The sequence below is a fragment of the Aythya marila genome (assembly GCF_965140915.1).
Source record: "Aythya marila genome assembly, chromosome: 3".
NCBI classification, from domain to species: Eukaryota; Metazoa; Chordata; class Aves; order Anseriformes; family Anatidae; genus Aythya; species Aythya marila.
Window position 1 is genome coordinate 53930794 of NC_139044.1, and position 25036 is coordinate 53955829.

General features: G+C 39.4%; 1 protein-coding gene across 3 annotated transcripts in view; it reads left to right on the forward strand.

Annotated features, from left to right (window-relative positions):
* Window positions 1-25036, forward strand: part of TIAM2 (TIAM Rac1 associated GEF 2) — a 169959-nt gene that overhangs the window by 19072 nt on the left and 125851 nt on the right. For all 3 annotated transcript variants that reach the window (XM_082755843.1, XM_082755848.1, XM_082755847.1), the window contains exon 2: window positions 13451-13602. The gene's annotated coding sequence lies outside the window, so the exon portion shown is untranslated. The remainder of the gene's footprint in view (window positions 1-13450; window positions 13603-25036) is intronic.

The window sequence follows — 25036 nt, forward strand, 5'->3', positions numbered from 1 at the left end:
TCCTTTCTTTTCTCAATTGTAGATGTATTTTTGATATTTTGTTAAAGCTGCATGCCATTTTATGATTCTTTGAAACCACCAAGATAGTGGTTATGTTTTTATTAAAATCGATTTTGCAACTGTTTGGAAAAGGGTCTGGTACAGTACCCCTGGTGGTGGTTGTTGATGTTATTAGTATATTATTTTTAACAAGCTTCTCTTGTATTATTTATTTGCTTTTCCTAGAGGGGTCAAATAGCTGAATTAACTATGTAATTAATACTTAAGTTCACTCTTACTGCTTCATAAATGTCAATAAAGACAGGTTATGAAGTATATGTTGAATGAAAATGTCAACAAGGCTGGGATTTTTTTGTTTTGTTTCACGGGGTTTGGTGGATTTCTTATTTCTTCCTCAACTGGAGTTCTGCAAGTTACATCTCAGAACCTATTTTATTACTGGACAAGTAACAGAGTAATCTCTTCAATAATAACTTGCCATTCAAAGTACAATAGATTGTGTATTTTAATAATTAGAAGCGATTAAATGTTGAAATTCACCTGAAATGAATGAAGTTAAATGACCTAGTAAATTCACATTAATAATTTTCTTCATTTTCAGCCCACTCGGTTCTAGGATTTTTGTGTGTCAGGGTACTGCGAAGCTGGTCCTTTGGACAAGACAAGAAAAGCTTTACAAGAGAAGTGGAAGAACAATGACAAGGTGTTGGATTTTGGTTAACAGATGGAGAGAAACCTCAAAATAATCAGAAGTTGCCATAGCTAGTCATTCCTCTCTGTTGCGTTTCTTAATAGCATGACATTGCAGCATTGTTGCACTCCCTTTGCTGAACTCCAACCTGAACCTTACGGGGCAATAAGAAAAAATGTGTGAAATACTTCATGTGCTAATTGTGCTTTTCATCCCTGTTGTTTGAGACATTTAACGTGTTCTAAATACCTGTTTCTCTTTTCCAGCCCATGTTCTCCTTCTGGCTGTTAAGTATTTGATGCAGTCTATGCAATAGAGTATTAGATTTACAGTAGCAATAAAGCAGCCTGTGCTGTCTTTTCAGCAGGACACATTACATTTTCTGGTTGAATGAAGATAAACCAGGAAGGTATTGGCAATTTGAAGCAGTCACCTGATCTTTGATGTAAAGAAATTTCTGGGACTAAAATAATCAAATCAAAATTTGCCATGTCATTTCATCAAAGTTAAAGAAAGTTGTTAAGTATCTTTTTTTCCTTCTGTCTATTTTTGTGCATACACTCAAATTTTGTAGGTATATGTACAGTATGCGGAAGCTTCCCCTCTGTGCCTCTCTTCTCATAGAAGTCACTGACTCCTAGAGTACAGCTTCTGTGGTGTGTTTAATGGATTTCAGGATTTTCGTAAATCATTTAATTCTATTCATCCTTTTGTTTTCTCTCCATGTTTCCAGCTTGATTTTGAGAAATCTGTCCCATGATAATTGCATCAGCTATGAGTCTTCTCTGAAAGATCCCTGTTGTTTTTTTTTTCTTTTCTATGAGTTTCCTCTTCTACCCTTCTATTGTCAGGTGTGCTTATGGCCTTTTATTTGCTGATGGACTCTTCAGGAAGTCATTGACATCTCTTCCTAACCATTAAATCAATAGCTGAAGAAATGTGAGCAAACCTTCTGGTTACCTCTGTGCTATCCTTCGTTTTCCAGACCCTCTCTACAGAGGAAACCATCATCTTGACAGGTGTCTGTTGTAGTCTGCTACATCCCACCTATGAAAACAGTGGTCAATTGGCGATTGACATTTCATTCCTAAAAAAAAATGTCCATTGGTGTACCAGCTGGCTCATTAGGTGATTTGTCAAATCATTGTGATGACTTGAGGGGTGTTGATAACATGTATGAAAACAAAGAAATGGGGGGGACCAGGGCTTAGATCTAATTTCAAAACAAATTGGATTTCATTGCCAGGTCTAAGAGATTTTTTGCAGATGCCTTATCATGCTTTGTGCAAAAGGGGTCATATAAAGTAGTTTTTCTTTGCCGTTACAGCCTGGTGTAGAGCCCATAAAAATCAACAGAAGTCTTTCCATCAGTCTCTCTCTATCAGTGAGTGATGTCTGCAATCTTTTTGTAATGCACAAACAACTTCATAAATGCTCCTTAACAAAAATATTGCTACTGCAGAGATTATTAGACAATAAGAGCAGAGACGATAAGAGATAAAGTAGCATCAGTGGCCCTGTGCTGATACCGTGCAGCCCTGGTGCTCAGGCCAGAGGATGCACAGAGTGAAGGAAGGGCCAATGGTTTTGTTGGGCTGCCAGCTTTCCCTTGATGTCCTCACATCCTGGATGCACTGCCGGCCACAAGGCTGTCAGTCAGGGGCAGGAATGCACGGGAATACCAGGGAATGGTGAACTAGAAGGGGAATTTAGAGGTTGAAAAAGTCCAGGACCTTTCAGATTTACATTCGGTTCAGTGCTAGAAAGATGTTCATACCAAGCTCAAATGTGCTCTGTGCTTAAAAGGGATTAAATGGTTAAGTTCAACATTCCTCGTGCGCTGAGCGTGGTTTAGATGGTTTATAGCTATCAGCAAGCAAAATGGACTTCCTAGGTTTGCTTCCAAAATTGATTTATACGTTCATTTATATTCTTGCATATTAAGAACAGGCAAAGAATTAACAGTGCTGCGTGAGCAGCTCTAGCACATTTTTCACCTTATATGGAGAAATGCCTGCCGTTTATCAAGCAGGGTGAGATTTGCTGTTATTGTCACATTCCTTAACATTGGAAGACATCGCATTTCTCTGGCTAATGAGTCAACTCATAAGCTTATATTTTTGTAGTTTGAATGCTGGGTTTAATCCAGGAACTGCTGGGAGGGACAGTGCTCCTCCTGAAAAACAGTGGCATGCAAATGTTCACTGCTGTGTTGCTGAGTTTGTTCCTCAGCTCGGCTGGAGAAACTGAGGTGCCTGCAAGTGAAAGTGCCTTTCTGTCCCAAGTCATGGCAAGTTCCTCCTGGCCGGCTCTTCTGCTTCTGGAGAATGCAAGAGGAAGGAAGATTGAGGGGAAAGAAGGGAAAAACTTGCAAATAGAGCATGCATGGTGTTTAAGGGAGCAAACCTCAGTGCTTTGTAGTGTCTCTGTTCCCCTTAGAGTGGTTTGTGTTGGAAGCAGCCTCTTCGTTGACTCGCTTAGACAGCCAGTGACAACTGCTGGCTGTGAAGTCGTTAATGTGCTGTGGGAACAGATAGGTGACAAATTCATCATTCGGGTGTGAGGTTAAACAAGGGGAAAATACGGAACAGCTTGATTAGTCATTGATATCTCAGAGCAGAGAAACTGTACAAAAGGATGAAAAAAAAACTCACAAGATTAAGATGGTGATGGTTATAAAATTTTCTTATATAATAGCTTAAAAGTACAGCATAGAAGTACTGATGAAGGCTGTGTTCACTGAAATAGTTTAATATGGAAGGTGAGAAATCCAGTATCAAATCTGACTTAAGTCTTCTAAATTCAAAAGAGAAATGCTGTTTGAAATATTTCTAGGATTGCAGCATTCAGTAGGCCTGTAAGCATCACCCACTACTGCTTATTGTTTTTGCTTCACATTTTGCTGTAAATTATAAATTTTTACAGTGTGTGCTCTACCACTCTTGTAACTTGAGCTTGCCTTGTAACTGTGGAGACTTTTCTATGGAACTACTTGGGAAATGAAATACTAAATGGTAGTAATTAGGTGCAATGATTAGAAAAACCTGGCCTGCAATTCTTGCTGCTGATTTCACTTCAAGGCAGATACAGAAGAGTTAACTGGAAAACGATACTTAGGTTTTTCTTGCTCCATAACGGCAATGTTGGCTGATATTTTTTGTTTTTGAATAATAAGATGTAAGGAAAAACTCATAAGCGTAGGAGCATCTGAAGCCAACAGAAATAAAACGATAGTTTATATGGCTAAATACTTTGAAAAACCAACATTTGGAACATTTAGCCAAGTGGTTGCATTGTAGTATCCATACAATTTTGAAGGGGTAGGGCAAAAGATAGAGATTTTTATTTTGTTTGCTTGTTTGTGGTTTTCCCATTTTTCCTCTTTTATGGCTCACCAGAAGAGAACCAGATTTCTTATCATGTATGGATATAAAAGATCTTAAACTACATACATTTATTTTTAGGTCTCCACCCTTTGGCTTTGGATTTTGTGAGTGGCTATTTCAGTAAATATACATCTATATGGGGAAACTGGCAAATTGAACACTGTGCAAATCCACGTTTTAAAAAAAGCAATTGCCATTATAGAAGGCAAATGATATCATAAGAAAGCCAAGTAAAAAAGATTGCATTTTTGTTTGCTACTAAGGGAATGATCAATGCTTCCTGATGGTTTTTGCACCCTGCAATTGGAGATTCTGGCATGCAAATGGTCTAAATAATGCTAGGTTTTGTGACTGGTTGGCGCTGTATAATACTGGGAGTGGGGTGACTTAAATATAGAGTGTGGGCCAATCCCAAAGTTCTTTTGCAGGCAGAACACCCACTGAAATCACATTTAAGTGTCGTCAGTGGAAGCTTTGCCAAAGAAATCACTATGGATTTGACCCTAAAGTTATTACTACTAAATTTCATATGTAAGCCTTTCATTATTGTGTTTTTTTAAGAATGGAGTACTTGAATGAATCCTGGAATTCATTATAACTTTCAGTTGTTATCAGAGTATCAGCTACTTAATCTACATTTCCACTGGAAAATAGTCCTTTCCTCTCTCCCTCTGTTTTTTGTTTGTTTGTTTGTTTGTTTATTGTTTATTGTTTTTCCTTCTTGTTGTTGCTCAAAAAGTAGTAGTAAAGATACTGTGTGGCTCAGATTTGTCTGACTTCAAGTAAGGAATTCCTTAAAGTGCCTAAATTAGGAGCTTGGGCTTCCAGGTTCTTTATGTGAATAGAGGAGAGATTCATCTTCAAAGGAGACTCTGCTCAGTTACAATCTTGGTCATCTTTTTGCTGAGGGTCCCATCCCACCACAACCCCATTAGCATCAGAGATGGTGTAGGGTGCATCCTGGTTTGGGAACACAGAGGGGATGGGTTGGTAGGTGTAGGATCTGCTGTGATTTGTGACAGATGCTGTATGAAATGTGGTTCAAAATTCCTTTTTAGAAGTTGACATGTTTCTTTTTTTTTTTTCCCCCATGGATGATGGAGATTGGCAACAGAGCTGTCATTTAACAGAGAAAATTTTGTGTTATAGTAGGATAAAGGATAAAGTTTCTTTCTTCATGTTGCTAAATTCGCAGTACTCCTGCTTTCACCTGTGTAAAGTATCAAAACAACAAGAAGGAGGGACATTAGTATTTTAAAGCTGGTTTCATATGCCTGAACATTTCCAACTGCACTATGCAATACTATATATAAAACATTGTAGGTGGAGGTGGTAGAAGCACTTTTAAGCATGCCTCTGTATTCTAACATCATATTTTCACCTGTGTTTAGTTCTTGCCAGCCTTCAGTCATGCATATGAAAAATTTCCACACTGTTTTTTCTGCTTCAGGCTGAAACCTCTTGGAAAGATTTTCAACAAAATTACTCCAACTGCTTTTGAAAGAATGCATTACAGAAATTAGAGAGGTTTGTCAACCTTATTTAGCCAGCCATTCCTTCAAAGAGTTGTTATACCTTCAGGGAGTAGAGAAGAGGAGTCAAGATGCCTTTCGCAGCCCCATTGAAATTAACCCAGATTCATCAGCTTGGATAGGTTGGTAAAAATCATTATTTGCACATGCTCATGTGAGCAGGTTAGAGGCTTGGTGATAAAATCTTTTAATACACCCACTATATAAAACATGCTTCAACCCCACCAGCCTCTGTGCATGCCTGGGGTAAGGAATATGATCAGTTGTACCAAGTGCCAGGCTGGGCAGCCCTGCGGTGCCAGCTGCCTCTGTTTTTGTCAGAGAAGAAGGTATCTGGGTGTTTTATGGTCTTCCAAATTCACTAGAGCTTTATGCCAAAGCATACTTGAGACAATAATTGAAAAGCAGTTGAAATTGCTGCTTCATTCATTCACTACTGTAATCATTCATGCAATAGTTTCTGACGTAGCTGAGAGTAGAATTTATAGTCTGGTCCATATACCACTCTCAGAACTGCCTAGGATGTGCTGCACAAAGTTTGAGAACAAACTTTGAAAATCACCTTTCTGTCTTAGCTGTTTTTCTCCCAGTTTTCTGTGGGGCTCTAGGACTGTTAAGTTTTAGGATTTTACCAATAGTTTTTTTTTGTTATTTTAAAGTCACTCCTCTGGGAGTCAAAAGGAGCTCAGCTCTCTGTAGAAGGGGTGGAGCTATCTATTAAAAATAGATATATTTAATATCTATTAAATAATTAAATTAAATAGTAGAGTATGAAAATGCTACTGAGATGTTTTAAGAAAGTTGAAAAAAAAAAAAAAAAAAAAAACAATCTCTAACACGTGCTAACTTTAAGCTATTGAACAAATAGGGATAACAGAGTATCCCTGTGGTGGAGTCACCATCCCTGGAAGCCTTCAAAAGACGTTTAGATGTAGAGCTTAGGGATATGGTTTAGTGGAGGGCTGTTAGCGTTAGGTTGGAGGTTGGACTCGATGACCTTGAGGTCTCTTCCAACCTAGAAAATTCTGTGATTCTGTGATTCTGTGATTCTGAGTTTGATGGCTTGAGGTTGATGCCAAGACTGAGGGTAGATCTGAGGAGTTCAGGAGAGTGGAAATGAAGTGGTTGCTGATGCATCAGCATCACTCCAGTCAAGGTCTAAAGGCTTCATGTAGTCTGGGCTCCTTGCTCCCCCATTTATGTTGTTCTTTCAGACTTATGATGGCATTGGTGACTCTCGCTTCTTCCTGTCTTAAGCCATTTGTGGAGGATTAGCTCACTCAGAAGGCACAAAATGCTGCTCCTAGCGTGAGGTGCTAACTGGTATAAGCAGCTGTAGGGGGAATGTTTTTTGCAGTAACTGAAACAGATCTTTGCTTTCAAAGCTGTGATAACAGAGAGGCACCAGGAACTTTTCTGGAGAACTTGTATTTGGGCAGGTGAGGTGGACAGGGAGAAGGAAACACTTGCCATCCTCTAGTCTTGGCTGAGTTAGTGGGCTAAGAAATAGCTCAGGATGGCAACAAATGGATAATTGCCTGCTGAGTATAAATGCCTAGGCTGATTTTACAGTCTTGCTACTAATCTACTGCACTAGCAGTGATGAAGAATGGCGTTTTGTGGCCTTTCTGATTCACATTGTACACCCAAAGGTGAATGTTACCATGGATGTCCTAGCAACCTACAGCAGTCATGATACACTACTGTTAGGCTATGGGGATATCCAGTAATGTCTGTTCCTCAGCACTGAGAACGTGCTTAGTGTCTTAAAAGCATGCTCCCATCAACAAAAATGCTGTTTAATTAAAACTTGCGTGAGTGCAAATGTTATCATCGGTGTTAACTTTATGCTTTTAATTTAGAAAAAACATAGGGGCTATAGAGCAAGCTAAAACAATTACGCAGTTTAAGGCGTCCGTATTATAAAATTTTAGTTAAGATTTAATCAGTGGGTGAATTACACCTGGATCTACCTGACAGCTGGAGTTAATGGTGGGTGATTTCCAGGGAGCTAGGGTGCTGAGGTAATATGCTAGAAATGGCAAAATAAAGTACTTCAAAAAAGTTCTGTATTCTCAAGCATTTCTTATAACATGGTATCTGTAAAGTGTAGATGTCAGTTAAATTTGGTGTCTGCCATCAAATGTAAGCAATAACCCATGGATAACGTTGCCTAGCTTTTGGGGAATCTGCAGCTCACCTTCCTATGTATGACTTTTTTTGGCTTTGTTGGCTTCATGGAGAATTTCACAGAAACCATCTCTAATTTTTTTTTTCTGTTTGAGTTTTTTTTTTTTTTTACGTCTTGCTTAGGAACTTAGGAAATAAACTGCTTTTTATTATTACTATTTTTGTAACTTTTTTTCTTCCCTTGTGTTTTCTATTGAATACTCATTATAATGTAAGATTTGTGAAATGGATGGATTCTGCCTGAGTGACTGTTTCTATCAAGCATATATTTTTTTTTCTTTCTTAGCTTCCCATATCTGCAGGTCTGTTCCTGAACAGTAGCAATGTTCGTGGTCACTCCTGGGGTGTTCAGTCCAAGCTCCAACAGAGAATAATACCGCTGTTGCTTTAAGCCCACAGTGTTGCTTTATATAGATATGGCCTGGTTTATAGTGTTGCTTTAAATACACAATAAGGGAGTTCATCTCCATTTCAGAAGACGTTTATGACTGATCTCTGCCTGGCTAGGAATGTTTGTTTTCTTAAGTTGCTTCACTGCAAAAATGTTTTGAAATCGAGACTACCAAGTTGGAGCTGGGGCCTTGTTCACGCTCTCTGCAGATTGAACACCATCAGCACTGGAAAGCTGGGGTTTTGCATTTAATTTCAAATAGATTGGGTTCAGTTCTGATGTGTCCCTTTCCAATCAGTCACCCTCTGTTTAAGTCTGTGTCTCCAAACTGACGTATGGGTGTCTACGACCGTCAGAAGTCTCAATAAAACGTAGTTGCTGGCCTCAGTCCTTTGCAGTAACATAGGCATATTTTCTTCTCTCCATAGGTTCTTAATTAAATATCCTTGAAATAACTGATTTCAGAAAAAAAAAAAAAAACCCTCTCCACTAGCAGGCATAGCGGCAACAGAGAAGTGGCCCACAAAGGTTTTATTCTGGATGCTCTAAAAACGGCATGTTGATGTGGGATGAGTTTTCTCACTTGACTTCTGTTGATGCCACATATTGATTATGTATTACATTGGCAGAGGCCAATGGAAAAATCCTTTCTGTCCATGTACCAGACTTTCTGCAGGACTGTGGTGTGTCCTGCGTGGTGGCTTGAGCTTTCAAAGTCAATGAATAATGCAAAGTATCAGGAGAAGCCTGATACAAAGCATGTAATTTAGGTTGTGGAAGACTGTTCCTGCTCCTCCTTCCCTGTCCTGCCTGGCCTGGCTGTCTGGTCTCTCCCACGCCTGCCTTTCGAATGTCACTTTCTGGTGACCAGAAGAGGGATTGGGCTGCTCCTGTATGCAGAGCTGAGTCACCACCTTGCAGGAGACCTTCCAGGATGAAGGGAAATGGAGCAGGAGGGTTATTTGGTTGAATTTACTTGGGGACCAGCCACTCTGCCTCCAGACCTATGAGAAGGAGATGGCCTCTCTCCCTTGGTCACAGACAGCTAGGAAGCAGAAGGGATGCTTTCTGTTAATGTGTAGAGGCCAGGAGATGCTTTCTGTTAATGTGTAGAGGCCAGGAGGGGATCTTCATGGAAAGACAAAACTTACCCAGTCCTGCTAGCTATTCAGAGCATCAGCAGACAGAATTGTGACCTTAAGTACAGGTGACACATGAGCTTTGCCAAGTTAAGCGCAATGTCTTCTGTGGTATACAGGTATGGTCAAGGAATGGTTATGCATTTTTCAGGGCTAAAACCTCATGATCAGCCCATAGGCCAGCCTTCAGATGGAGAGCTTTTGATGAGGGCAGAGAGCTTAAAAAAAGAGCGATGAAAGCTTCAAATAAGATTTTCTGTTTGATTGTCTCCCTAGGTGGGACACTGAAACTCACTTGCTGTATGGGAGTATGCCTGGTTTCAGTTGTGGTATGTATGTAATGCTGTGTACATTCCAGTCAGGCATTAGTGTCATCCTTTACGGCTCGGCAGAGCCAACTAATTCGTGGCTATGTTTTTTTGGCAGGGCTTTGCAAATATGTATTGAACTCAGGTTTGTTTATTTTGCAGAAACACAATAATTCACAAAGTTAAATAGATGCCAATGAAATTCAAGGCAAGAAGGTGTGAACCTTCCTAAAGGATAAAGTAACATAAAATAAATACCTCAGAAGTATAATACCAAAATGTTTTTGTTATTATGTTATGGGTCTTTTTGCCTTTTTCTTTTTTTTTTTTTTTTTTTTTTTTTTTTAACTTCTCCTCCTTTTCTTGAAGTTGAATGAAGAGGAAAGCAGTTTAATCCAGAACTAATTAATGTACCTTTATCTGGGGTGGAATGATTTCTGTTCAGTCACACCTTCTCCAGAGTGACTCAGGTGGATTAATCAATGATCATCTTGCTAATTAAACTGATGATTAGAGAGGTAGAAGCTTTCAGTGGTGATCATTGCTTTTGTGTAGAATCAGTGAATTATATGTAAATAATGTTAACAAGGTGTTCATATTTTTCTTTTTATAGGATCAGTCAGAGGTTAAGAATGATCGAATGACTGCCATGTGTGTCTAGTACATTTGCACATTAAGAATGGTGTGATGGGGCTGAAAGAGTTGTTGTGTTTTTTTGTTTTTTTTTTTTTTCCCCTTTGTTTTCTTATTCTGTAAGCAGGAACAGGTCCCATGATATTATGTCTGACCTCACTGTCATACCAGTTAGCCATTCACTGGCATTTATTTTTGTTTACCCTGCCTTATTCAGAAGAAGTACAAGATTAATGGCAAACTCAGGTTCTAATGCCATGATGCTTACTGTCTAATCTATTTTTTTTAAAGACATTATCAGCTATGCCTACATGTCTGTCCTTAACTAAATGGTAGACCCTTTTGTGCTGTATTTGCCATGTTTAGTGCATAGGATTTTAGCATGGTTAGTAGACTGGAGGATAGTACTGCTTTCTGAGATGTGTGAAGTTTGTGTTAGCTTAGTGTGGCAGTTCTTTGTCTTACTTTCTCTCTCTTTTTGTACCTTTTTCCATTTTTTTCCTGATGCATGAAAGATTTTTTTCAGATTGATTCCTTCAGAAGTGCTTCACCCTGAGTAGAAGTTTAATGAGAATAGTTGGTACTAAAGAGCTTGTTTTGGGAAAGAAGTAAGAGGAGCATTGTAAGATCATTGATGTAATGTCTGTTTCCTCCTAGCCAGCTTTTAAAAGATACCTGAATGAGTAAAGCTTTGTATGTATGCAGCAACATGCTACCATTCTTTGGGATCATCCGTGTGTGAAGCTTTATTATTCAAGACTGCAGAAATGGGAAGATGGGTTTTGCAGAACTGGCAGAGAATTGCTGCAAAATTTGTGTTTACCATGGCAAACTTCTTTCAACATTTGATGGACATTTTTGTGTGGGCATGTTATGACCTCCCTGAGAGTTAGGTCATTGGGAGTGTTGGGAACACATCAGACAAACTCCCTTATAGGCCTTGATATATCTCCATGTAAAACTTGACGGGTAGGGAAGTATTTTGTTACTTCCCCATAACTGGTTCTTTCATTATCAAAAGTAGTCGACTACCTGCCTGCTATAAGCATGTGCCCTCATTCCTGCCAGTTTTTGCCCAGATTTAAATGTTTTAGCTTTATAAATTTACAAATCTTGGATGACTGAGTTTTGGTGTCATGAGGCCACTACAGCTGTAAGTAGCTAACAGACAACTACATTTCCCCTATAGCTATGGGTCAGCAAAGATCCAGGTGAGTCAGGTTTGCATGTGAGGATAGAGTTTAACTCTACATTGCTGAAATCACATGCATACATTGATGTGGGTCTTGCATTTAGCATCTCCCAGCTCTTGAATATTCTCACTCCATTCCTATCAAAGCATCAGTAAAGAAGCCCATCTGTATACGACTGTGGTTCTGGTAGGAAAAGGAAAATGCTCAAGCAGCACTCTGCAGTGAGTTGGAACATAGAAAGAGAAAGGGTACTTCTAAATTCATTTTGCAAAAATTCATGTGGGTAAGAGCAAACTGCCATTTAAATATTTCACGTCCTAGTTGTTGGTGTTTAGGAGCTGGGTATCATAGTGAAGAAAGAGCTGCCTTGTTTGAGGAGCAGAGCTATACCATGCCACTGGGTGAGAAAACTACCAATGAGAAAAATACATGTCAGTCACGTTAGCTTCGCTGTGAATTTTGCTACAGAAGGGATCCCTGCTGCTTAGGTCAGCACAGTGTTAACTGAACTCTATTGCTGTGGCACTCACAGCCCTTCTCTGCAGCACTTGACACTCTCACAGCAAAGATGAGGCAAGTTTTGGTCATGTGCTCTGAATGTTTGTTGTAGATAGATACTTACTCTTCCCCACCAGCAAAGCAAGTCTCTATTTCATAGTTAGAAAGTGGGTTTTCTGATAAGAGCTAAGAAGAATATTACTTAAACCTTATTACTCATGTTTCCTTTTGGGTGTAACTTGCAGCCTGATACCGCTCTTTACTTTGCTGGTCCATTGTTAATTTGTCCCTTTTGTATTGTGGCTTTGCAGCTAGTATTATTTGCTGTTTTGTCTGCATTTTATTTTAATGGGGCAGTGTTTGTTTTCAGTTAGTTTTGGACTATTGCAGAGGAGGAACATGCTCTAATTACACTGAATAAACTTACTAAAAGAAAACTTCTAGTACTATGTTGCCCTATTTTTCTGCTTGACAGCTCAGATGGAAGAGCAACCACTAGCTAGTATTTCATGTGTTTACATGTAATGTTTTAACTGAGAATATGTTTTGTTCCATGCCATCTCCATCACCAGGCTTTTCAGCAAGATCTGCCTCTTGAAGCAGAAGTATAATAAAACTCTTGTGTTAGTTTTAATTCTGCTGTAGTTTGTCAGTTTAAGTGTTGTACAAATGAGCATATTTTTATGACAAGGTGCTGTGTGCCGTGAAGAAGCTGTTGAAAATCAACCTTGCCAATTTAAACATCACAGAAAATATTGTAATACAGTCTGACACTTTGCAGCATGAAAATGACAGAATTTGTAGAGCAAGTTCTTCTTGCCAGCTCTGGGGAGCTCAGTTAGACGTTGCCTTCAGTGCATTCACATTGAACAAGTGGAGCAGTCTTCTGTCTTATCATTTTCAGGCAGTGAAGGCAAAGAGCAGCAGGTTAGTCCACGTCCATCTGCTCAAAACCAGAGGGCGGCTCTCCAGAGCCTGGCTGGGCTGGTGCAAGCAAACTTCTACAGGAGGTCTTTGAAGCTGAGGCACGGCTGTCTTGCAGAGGTCATGGCTGGGATTTGATAGGCACCTCTCACAGTCAGTGCTGCCACTGTAGAAACAGGACCATGGTGGGAATGGCCCCTTTCAAGCCTTCTTTCTTGGTTGAGCAGGCAGGGTGGAGATAAATGAGCTACTGCAGAGCAGACCCCTCTTTAGAGCAAACCTTGACAGCTCAAGAAAAATTCCTCTTGTTGACATATGTTGCATTGCTGGTTTCTATGTTGCCTCTGGATAAAGAAAGAGGTTTTTAGCTGCTGTGCATGGGTGATGCACACAGAATGCTCACGCGATGTGTGAATTCAGTGGAGGTGCTTCTAGCCGCTCTTTTTGCACGAGTTGTTGTCTTTGCGTGAGAGTTTAATGATTTAGCTGGCAGTGCTTCAGAACTAAACTTATTTCTAATGTATCCAGGCGTCCACATGTTAACAAAATGTTTTTTGTTTTTCAGATTGCCAGCACTACAAAAACAGAGACTTCCAGCAAAAAATTCTCCAGCTCATGAAGTGGCGGTGGCAGTGTTAAGAATACACCCCAGTCCTGTGCTTTTACTTCAGGATGCAGTGGGAAACAAGGCATGCAGAGAGCAAATAATGATGCAAGGTTTGTTTGTTTCTATTTTGTTGGTTTGCTTATTTTTGAATGTATAAATTAGATTATGAGACAATTATGGGCCAAGGTCCAGGAACAGACAGCTTAAATTTTGCATTAGTCCCTGGGTCTTACATTTCATTTTGGCTGAATGCCTTTGAGGAATTAGAGTCAACCAGTAGCGAACACCAGCACTGGGGGAAATCGAGGCCATCTGAGTTGCTCCTCTGGAGGCGTTGATCCAACTCTTAATGCCTTTGACTTCAAAATGGTCTATATTTACAAAACTTCAGTACAGACAAGGGTTCAAATCCGTAAATAGCATAGATGCAGTTTTCTATACTTAACTTAAGGAGGGAGAGGGAGGGGTTTAGGCTTTTTCCTGCCCAGCTATTAAGAGTGTTATGATGTGGTAAATGTCTGTCTATCAAAGGAGATGGAAAGGATGAGCAGTTTCTGGTGCAGTCTGCATCATTCCAGAATTAGACAGAAAATTGCCAGCAGAGTTGCCCTATTCCTGATCTCTCTCTGTCCTCAAAGCACAGAGCAGCATTAAATTTTAGTTCTGCTAATTATCAGATGTCTTTCTGCTCTAGTCACAGATTTTATGCATGGCATATGAGAGAGAGAGACAGACTTTTGTTGCAGATTTGAAAGACCTTGTGCAACTGTGCTTTTGAAAAGGCAGGTTTCCTTATTCCCCCCTCCCCCCCTTTTAGTTTAGTCATGTGAAGCAAAGAGGTTGTTTTAGAGATTTTAAAAGGTTTAATCATAGTGTTTTATAAAAGGGTGATGGGAGAGTGTTTATTCAACTTTTCATTATTTTGAATTCCTGAGCATTGTTAGCCATTATGAATTGAAAAACAAACAAACAAAACCCACAGTGTTTTCTCAAAACCATGCTATGTACTACCCTACGTATGCTACTACTTAACACAAAATCCAGGCGTGTTTGGGCTTTGTAGCAGTAACCAACTGTGTAAGCCTGATAAAACCATCTTTTAAGATGTTCAGGCCTGTGGGCAGTTTTGCACATCACAAAGTCCAAGGAAGCAGGGCTGGATGTGAATGCATCCAGTTCATCTTCATTCCCCAGGAGCTGTCATCTTCAACCATGTCTTCAGCACATCCACTGAAGGGTTGCAGTTTCAGAGAGATTGTAACCCTTCCTGTGCTGCAACAAGATTGCTTTTCTTGCTTGACAAACTACTCTGGGGCAAACTGATGCTGCATAAGCAAGGGAATTCTCCAAGGTGCAGGTTTTTCTTTGGCTGATGCACACCAAGCAGGTGACTCTTAGAGCTGATTGTTATGTGACATTAGATAAAATTAAAAAAAAATAAAAAATTTATATAAATCATTGCTTATTTTGTAACTATCTAGTCTCTTAAAATGAGTATATAATGGAGCTTTGCTACATTTTGTAATGACTTTAGAGCTTTGCAACTTGAAAGGAACTTAGGGCACCAGTGCCACTGAAGTTAATTTGCATGAGCTCTCCATTTGCTGTTGTTTGGTTAGCTGAGTTGACTCTTTATAAAAAAGACAGGTTATTATTAATACTAGCTTATAAATTCAGAAAATATCAGAATGGATTTGCAAGAGCAGTCAGTGCTATGCTAAACATGATTACAACAGTGTGGAAGCTCTTTTGAATTTTCCATTTTTCCCTTTTCCAAAAAACAAAATTATGCAAGCAAACAACCCCAAAACAGCCAGCTTCTAATTGGCTTTGAAAAAAGGACAACTGTGATGCCGTGCCATCGTGATTAGTATAACCAGACTTATTGTTCCAGCATATTGTGCTATGCTTTGCTGCCTCAGGTTACAAGTGTCACTGAGATTATATAGGCTGCAGCATTTGTGAAGTCATAGTTTAGCTATGTTAGTCAACCTGGAGGGAATTATTTATTTATCTGTTTGTTTATTTGTTTCATCTGTTTATTTCCTTATTTAAAAGAAATATTGGACCTGTTTATAAAACGTACCAAGACTGGTATCTGTTGGGGACTGGGTCCTACAATCCTCTGAGCCTGCTGGTGTTTTTTGCCATGTTTCAGTGCTATGGCATAGATTTACTGTTCATTGCCTTGCAAGTTTCTCACATTTGTTAATGGTCAGTACATGTTGTTTCATTTTGATTGTGATCACCTGTAGTTTTCCAAAAAGCAGAGAGCGAATTTGTCAGCAGCAGAAGGTGAATTTGCAAACTCTGTGGAGGCATGGAAGAGAAAATTACGGCATATAGTTCCTAATGATAAAGATACTGTAAACATCCTAAAATTACAAAGCAATGTGGTGCATTAAAGCATTAATTTGCATTTTGGCTAAGGCGTAGCTGCATTTTTGGACTATCCCTTTAATTCTGCTGTGTTAATTACCTACTGACCAGTTCCTGGGGTGGAAGCAGCAGGAGCCGTGCCTGCAGCAGTTCCCTGACATAGTGGTTTCTATCAGACAGAGCAATGGGATTCCTAAGGTTGCTTTGAAACCTGGGGTCTATGACTGTAGGCCAGCAGACTGACTTGAGCAGGAATCTAATTAAAATAATCTAAGATATTGAGTAAAGCTTGCAAGTGCCATCTGTTCATCTTTACAACCTGAAATTCCTCAGTGAATCACAGTAACAAGTTTGATTGTTTCTATCCTTGTGTTGTAGCTGGATTTTGTTAGAGCAACCACCCGGTACAAGAGGAGCTACGCAGGCTCTTGTTAGTATTAATAACCATCTGGACTTTGTCAATGTTTCCGTCAAGGTACATTCTGGAGATAGAGATGGTTTAAAACCTGGTCTCATGAGGAAAGCATCGATACCCTGCAGGCCCTGCCTTGACTTACTGGCTTAGCACAGGCTCGAGTGGGGCAACACCCGACCCTAATGAGGTGTCTGTTGAGGTGCATCTCCTACCATCATGCCGGGTGGCCAGAAGGCAGCAGATGGACTGCTTCCTTTGCAGGGCTGCACTTCAAGGAGCTTAGGCTCCCCAGGCCTGAGGGCCACTGATTCACAAGGCCAAAGAACCCGCTCACTGTGCGTGGCGTTCAGGTTTCAAAGTATCGGCCTGCCCTTGGGCACCACTCGGAAGACACAGGCATGCACGCACATAGTAGGCACCAGCTTCAAAGCTGCGCTGGGGAGCAATTTGTTATACCTGGTGCAGGAGTGAATTAGGAAGATGTTAGCTTATATTAGCAAGAGGTGCTGAGGGTGAAGCACCTGGCTGTGTCTTTTCATGCTGGATCTTCAGTGGTGGTGCAGCCCGAGGAAGACGGACACCTGCTTTTTCAGAGGAGTCTCTTTTGAAGCAGAGCTGATGTATAATTGAGATAAGTAGGTCACTGCGTGCTTACTTTAATAGCTGTTTAATTATGGCCCAGCATTGCTGGCATATGCAGTAAGTCTGTGGACTCAGATTTTTGATTAAGATATGATCATAACTCCATCTGTAGAGTCTCGCAACAAATTGTTCCTAGGTTAAAGTAATTAAACGCAAGGCTTGGTTCTTTATCTCTTTTCCAAGTGCAAGTCTTAGTCGTGTGGTTGATTGGATGAGGAAATGTCAAACAGAAGTCTGTAGATCCAGGGGAGGAAAGAAAAATAACATCCTGATTTGCAGATTCGTGATAGAATGATCAGGAAGCATAATCAAAGATAGGGAGGAAGGTACGCACCGGTGCCTTCACTGAAACCATGGAACAGAGCAGCCTTAAAAACTCTTCAACTGACCTATAAATTCAATATCAACAGGATACATTCACAATTCATATAAGACAAGGCAGGCACCTGGCAGAAAGAAACTTGTGGCTATTTGGGGAAGCCTCTGTTACTAACCTTGAGATGTAGCCTAGAAGAGGAAAGGTTCACAATACGCAGGGGAAGGGGAAGAAAGGGGAGGTCTGCTGAGGGTATCCTTGCAGCCTGCTGGCTAGGGTCCATATTCAGGAGGTAGCTTCTGACTGACAGGCAGCAGTTGAGGAACTCAGCAAACCTAGGGCCATGTTACTGACTGTCTAAAAAATTCAATCTAGCGTGTTTTGTTTTTTTTTTCCAATGTAACTCTAGAAGGAACATATAAGACCCTAAAGACTTCAGGTTAAAATAATGCTTATATCTCCAAAGTTGGCTAGTTGTGCTTATTTCCTATATTTCCTAGATGTATATGAATTTACCAGTTGCCTGTGTTCTTGATCATGGTTCATTCCTCCATTCCTCAGTGGTGCTGTCAGCAAAGATCATCAGCCTAACTAAAGAAGGCAGTGAAAAGTTAAGCATGCCTGACAAAGTTTAATGATGCTACCCTCCAGCAACAGAGCAGTTCTCTCAGCTACCTGTATTCAGTCTGGCACTCTTATATCCTTGTCCTGCTGGCAAGATGTTGAGATGAAAGGTGTGCAGTGACACCCTGCCCCTGTAGAGCTGCCGGGAGTGTGCTGTGGGTGTAGAAATATAGCTGTGTGCCTGCTCCTGTGCTGCAGTCACTGGAAAGTAGCTTGCCTGTCATTCAGGATGGCTCCTTCCTCCTCCGCTGTGATGTGAGGTGGTAGGGACTTGGTATGGGTAGGTAGTGTAGCTCCCACACACGGTGAACATCAGAGCAGGCTTTTCCTGCTTTGCAAGGCCAGGCTTTGAGCGCAAATGGCAGTGCTCTGTGCCTGAGCACCACCAGAGCAGAAGGAGTGTTTGACTAAGTTTATATTTCTCTGGGAGTCATTTTAACTGAGCTGTCAGTCAGGGTAGATCATTATTCTCCCACCTAAGCCTCAGCACTGCAATCAAGAGGATATGGAAATCCCTGTTTGAAATTCTGACAGCTTCTTCTTTACGTCTGCTCCCAGAGATGTGCACTCCTGAAAATAAGCTCGCACTTCTGCTCCCTTTTCCCAACATCCTGCAAAACCTTATGGCATAATCTTTCTTCCTCACCAAAGTAGTGTCATCTACGCAGATTTATCAGAGTTTTTTTTTCTTTTCTTTCTTTTTTTCCTTAAAATTAAATTAATCAGATCTTTCCTGCATTGCATTTTAAAAACCTGGAGTTACATAATCAGCCAGTTCTTTATATTGGCCAAACCGTTACAGCCTTGTATGTGTCTGCCCCTTCATTGCAGAAGAGCTGCAGCAGAGCACAGGCATATCCAGGTCCGTCTATCTCAAATCACTGGCCCAGGTGTGGATGCATGGGGGCTCTGCACAGGAGAGGAGTGGTAGCAGTAGTTTACCTTCCCCAGACAACTTTTAAGTTTCTATGATTAATTTCTGTTCTGTGATGGAAAAGGGGAAAAGAACCCTTCAAATAGTTTCTGTAGATAGTGCATTAAATGTATTAAAATATCTGTTTTCAGATGACAACATGAGATTTTTTGTTTGGGAAGTGTGTGGATAGCAGGCTTGGTGGTTACAGCCCTGGTATTGGTGACACCTATGCTTATGGCTTCTATCTGTGTTCAGCCTCACAAGGCTTGGAGATCTTTTAATTCTGGATTGCTCAGAACTGGGCAAAGCAGGGGATTAGGCTGGATTTCTTGTAACCTGTAGGTTTTGGAGAATTGTGAGAATTTCTTGAAAATTCTCTTAAATAAACCATTTCTCAAAATTAAAACGTCTCTGTGAAATGTTGAGGTTTTAATTAACCCCAGTCAAAAACATTGTGCTGTTACTTTTTCAGCACTTCCACCTTTGTCCTTGAGTTCGTCCAAAATCCTTCTTGCTTTGAGAATCTTGGTCTTGAGCACATCACCTCTTATTACTTGGTAGGAAGAGAATGCTAATGTAAGGTGGTGTTACTTGGTCCTGTTTTGTCTGCTCAGCAATTATCTGGATCCTACAAATTTGTCCTTGTTCAGTTCAGTCACAGAAACATTTAGCTGATATTCTATGTTATTGCTTATAGTCCATGCCTGGTCTTGCAAATAGGAACTAGTTCAGAAAATTTGAAATTAAGGTGTACAGAGGAACATCTGCATCTTTATGTGAATTTGCATATAGAGCTAGTCCTTCAAAAACTTATCTTATCTTACACTTTCCTACTGCAGAATTTTCTGTCTGACCTATTGCTGGTATTCAAAAGTAATTATTATTGAATCTCAACAAATCAGGTGTGCTAAATTGAAGACAGAAATAACAAACAATTAAGTAGTTCTGGAAGTGCACTGAACAGTGTAGAAGTTTCCACAATGCTACTAAATTTAGGTTTCACTTGACTGGGCCAGTAAATGTAGCCACAGATAATTCATTTAGGCATTGTGTGAAATACTTTTCAAATACTGACCCAGCTGCTGTCTAGGTACACCTAAGTAGGCAGTTTGTATATGAGTAACAGCTGTTGTCATAGTCCAGTATCTTGTGGAAGACATTTGGCCTTTAGGTATATTCCTCCCCTTGGACCTACCCAGCCATTTGATTTCCAGAAATGTTCTTCCTTTGAAGTCTCTGAAGTATATCTGAAGAGGTGACAATATAATTGCGAAATGGCGAAATGCCTTTTCATTTGCGAGGAGAACAGCATTTGAATGGGAACCAAATGGTTCCACCCACTTTCCTGCATCTCTGATAAGGTATCTTGCACACCAATCACTAGGGAACTTCCCACTAACCTTAAAAATAAATAAATAAATAAAAAATCCAAAACCAAACAGTTTTAGGAAGTGCAGTGCTCCGGATTGGATTGTTGCTGCACATGAGTCACCACAAAACCGAGTTTTAATGTTGTGGATCTTTTCCTGCTTTGTTAAAATGCAATCATGTAAGATCTGTTGGTTTGTTTTGCTGGTAATTGAAAAAGTGAAAAGGGTAGGGTATGGTACAAAACTGTTGTAGCGTAAGATAAATCAGCTACTTAAGCATTGAACCTTCAGTTTGTTGGTGTAGGAGAGGGAGGGGCAGAAGCTGCATGGAAGATCAAAGCCATCAGGAGCGGTGATTAAAGCAATCTTATTTATTATTTTAGTTTTATATTTCAAAGCTTTTTCGTTACCCTTTTCTGCTTTATGTGTTGGCACAATGGATGAAATCCTGTCCCTATTGAAGTTAATGGGAAGTTTGCCATCAATCTTAATGGGACCAAGATTTTACACATAGTGTTTTAAGATGTCTTGACTGTTTACACAGCATGTGTAATCATTTCAGGATTCCTTGTTTTCTAGGTAATAGTGAAAGTGTTAGGTATCTTTTTAAATTACCTTAAGAAAATAATATAAATATTTTACAGTATGAAGTTTCACCTAGTTATAGCAAATTTTGTATTGATTTTCTCAAAACTTCCTTTCTTTAATCTACAGGAAAGCGAGCTTTTACTGGCAGACTATCTTTCACTTAAGACAAAAATTCACAATACATTATTGGTGAAAGTAGTTCATTCCTTTACTGCCTAGAAAAACCAAATGCAACTGTTTTATTTTACCTAGGTATTTTTCTACTCCTGTTTTTTGATTTTTTTAGTTATTTAAATTTATTTTTTTTGTTTGTTTGTTTTAGTTATTGAAATTTAGAAAACTATTTTTAAGAACAGGCTGTTACAAAAGGTAGTTTCTGTACTGTATTTCTTTGCTACTTAGGTGAAGTAGCTCTTTGCCAGCTATATGACCTCAGTGTACTTGAAGGTTAAATTGAGGAATGGACCAATAAAACCAAAACAAAACAAAAAACAGTTGTAGAATCACAACAATGTTCTCTAGGTTTCTGTCTTGAAATAGCCCTGCTAATTTCTCTAGTGGGTAAGGAAAAAAAATTGCAAGCAATTTTCACCCTCACACATGTCATGTAATGTACTTGTGTGCACCTCTGTGTATTCATACTCCTGTAGCATAATTCAACTTTTTTTTTTTTTCCCTAGGAAATAATAGCATAAAAATACCTCATAGTGATTCTTAAACTAGAACACTAATGACAAATCTGGTTTTTGTATATTTTGTAAATATTTTCTATATTTATTATATTTGACTTATTTTCTAATTTCCAATAAAGGGCTGCAAATGAATAGTAGAATATTGAGCAATAATAAAAGTAGGCTGATACTTTTCTTCGTTTTCTGACCATTTTTAACCGGCAAAATTTGCTTAGACAAAATGCAGTACTCTGCTGTGCATTCAGCTGAACCCTCCTGAGCTATGTTCTAGCACTTCCTAATAAAAATCCCTGCTAAAAAGTTATTGAGCTCATCTGGCTTCCAGAACGTAGTTTTCTGTTGCATGCTGGCAAAGCTGACTATTTTGTTGTCTCTGATGGTACCTTGCTGTACCCTGAATTACGGACAGGACAGGAACTGAATTTTTATCTGTGTACTTGTCACAGCAAGGGCTTGGGGGGCACCAGCAAGTGCCACAGCAGGAGGAGCACATCCAAACGGGGCAGGTAGACAAAGGAGAAGACGAGAAAGATCTGTTATGAGGATTACTGTGATTTCTTTTTTTTTTTTTTTTTTTTTTTTCCACGTGCCTTTCTTTTCCCCAGCCATTACTTGAGCATTTACCACACATTAATCTTCAGCTTTCTTGTTTTCACAGCCGCTGCGAGTCCCCCCCATCCATCCGTAGCCATTGTAGGTGAACCATGACAATAGTAAATGGTTAATACCTAACAAAAAAATATTTTCAGGTGGCAAATAACCAAGTATTTCATAGCTTATATTCTTGTTCACCCTTCTTTCCTCTCAAGACCAAGAAACCATGTTGAGAGAAGGATGTGTTTTTGGTGTTTGCTCATTCCCCGTGTCAGCAGCATCTGGGTTCTTTCAGGAGCTCAGCAGATTGCTGCACTAGAAGTTTAGGAAATGATTGTAAGATGTCTGTGTTGTTTTATTTCCTGTGTGTCATTTCCTGTGATATTTCTACAGAATAGCCATTTCTGTTGCACATACATAAATCACCTACACTATAATGCTGCCATTGAAAATGGAGTAGTACATTACACACATGCACATACAATTAGACTGTAGTACTGTCTACTCATGTTATTAAATATAGTTAACATAGTGAAAAATTTCTGTAAAACCAAAAGTGAATTCCCGTAGGAGTAATGAGGAAAAAATTACAGATATTTGCATTTTAGATTTTGATAAGTTTAAATGTATTTCTGTCTTCTGAAATACTTTTGGAACAAGTTGACTTTTTAACTAATGTGCATATCCTCTAGCTTTCACAGGCTGTAATTTCTTTACTGTTTTCTTTGTTCTCCTCAGAATATTTTTCATTTCTTCTTAAAATAGTGTGAATTTAGATCAAAGTATTAGCAAATAGCATAGGATTGGCCGTATACCCAGAATCTCAAAATCAGTATTTATCCAGACTATATATAGCGAATTGATTAAAGTGGTTTCAGGTTTTGTGCAAGTCAAGAAGCTATTTATGTGCATTGGAATAAAAGCTGTAGTGTTGAACAAAGTTTTGATTATTCACAGAAGTTGGAAGTGAAAAGATATGTGATTTCCAAGGCTTTTGTAGAATCAGTAGATGAAGATTTATTGTAAAATCAAGGAGATGAGGAGTGGGTTCTGTGGACTTCGTGGGGAAAACCACAGAGAATGAAGTTGGCGTGAGATTTTTTTTCTCTCTCTCTTTTAATTATTAATATATGTATATATATATTTCTGGGCTAGAAGTGGTAACTGTGATCATCTAGCTTGATTTCCTGAGTAACACAGATCACACGACTGAAGCTTTTTTCTTTCTAAGGAAACTTTGGTTCACATATTTTTTGTTTGAAAAGAAAAGAAAAAAGAAAAGAAAAAAGAAAAGAGGCCACATTTTGTGATAGATTGCTTAATGATCACAGTATTTCTGTAATTCCTCCCCAAATCGTGTTTTGCCTCTGCTGAAGGTCAATGCAGCATTTTCCTAAATGTCCCTATGAACCTGACCCCCCATGGCCCTTTCTGGGTTCTTTCAAGACGTGATGAAATAAACCATGTATGTTGCTGTACCAGCTGCTGCTTTTCTGCATATTTGTGGCCAGACAATCCACAAGGTGAAATGTTACTGCTGAATTAAGTGTGCAGCCTTTAAGAAGAGTTGCAGCAACATTGTTTGGGGTACCTGAGTCCCGTCCTTACCTTGGCCATTCTTTTGTCCAGAGGGACTTGGTTTTCCATATGTCTGTCTCTCTTCTCCCTGGCTTTCCTATCTTCCCCGCTGCTCTGGATTGGATAGCACTTCAGCACAGCACTTCTGGATTTGTAAATGAAAAGCCCTGTTCATTATGGTAATATGCCCTGTGTAATTGTTTGAACATGCTTTGCCAGGCAGGAGCAGGTGGCATTCATCAGTAAACAGCCTGATTTTTGAACTAGTTATGATAGCGTAAAATTGTAATAGTTTCCCTAGACAAAGTCTTGGCATCACTGAACACAGGGGGGATTTTAGCATCAAAGAGATATGGGCCAGCATTCATCTACTGTTGTTTTTTCCTTTTTCCCCCTGCCCCTGGCAAGTTTGAGGCAAATTTGCCCCACTGGGACAGAGATTGTAGCCTGTTTGTATTACTGACTGTTGCCTCCTGTAATAAAGTTATGTTTATTAACAGTCCCTTTCAGAACCTTGTCTTTGGATAGTCAAATTTTGTAAGATTTTAAACCCCAGGTTTTATTACTGAAAGGGTTTGGAAACAGTAGTCACAAAGTCATCACCTTTGTCTAGACTCTGGAAAGAAAAGAGCAAGTGTCACACTATCTACTAAGTGGTAGGGTTTTTTTTTTTAGCTAAACTGTAGCAAAGTAGGCTGTATTTTTATTTCATACAGAAAACTGTGTCACGAAGATCAGTTTTCATTAGACAAAGTAAGTGCAGAACTGTACTGTCAGCTAGTGGATGTTTTTTTCCAAACACTTCTGCAAGAAGTGTATGGAAAGTTTGTGCTATGACTTTTCCCTAAACACAGTCTAAATGTGAAAGACCTATTTTAAGGCAAATAGGGTATTAAAATGTTTCAAAGCCGTTAGTCCTAAGCAGTGCATTATTTACTTTGAAATGATTGCTTTTGCCTGTTTCCTGTAAAAATGGATCCAAATTGCTGACACTTGCAACAACCGTTTTTTGTTTCATTTTGGCATAGTGAGTTACTGGAGACTTTTAGGACCATTGTAAGGTACAATACGTCATTTCCTTTCCATGTTGCCTTTTTTGCTAATTGGTCTGTATGTGTAACCTTCCTAAAGTAACTCAGTCTTGGAAGTCCTTATACTTAGAAAGGTTTCCCTGACATCTATACAAAGGTTTCCTTACTGAAAAAATCAAGCTATTTCTTATCTGTTCTTGATGAGGATGGCCAGCAGCTGATCCTAAATCTGTTTCAAAGTAGCCTTTTATGTATTGAAAATATATTCTGGCTTCTATTTCTCATTCTCTTTTCTAGGCTATGAATACACAATTTGTTCAACTTTTCACCTAGTTCATGTTTTCTAGACAGATTTTTCTGAATTATTATTCAGATCCTCTGATAACTCCAAGAATGTGT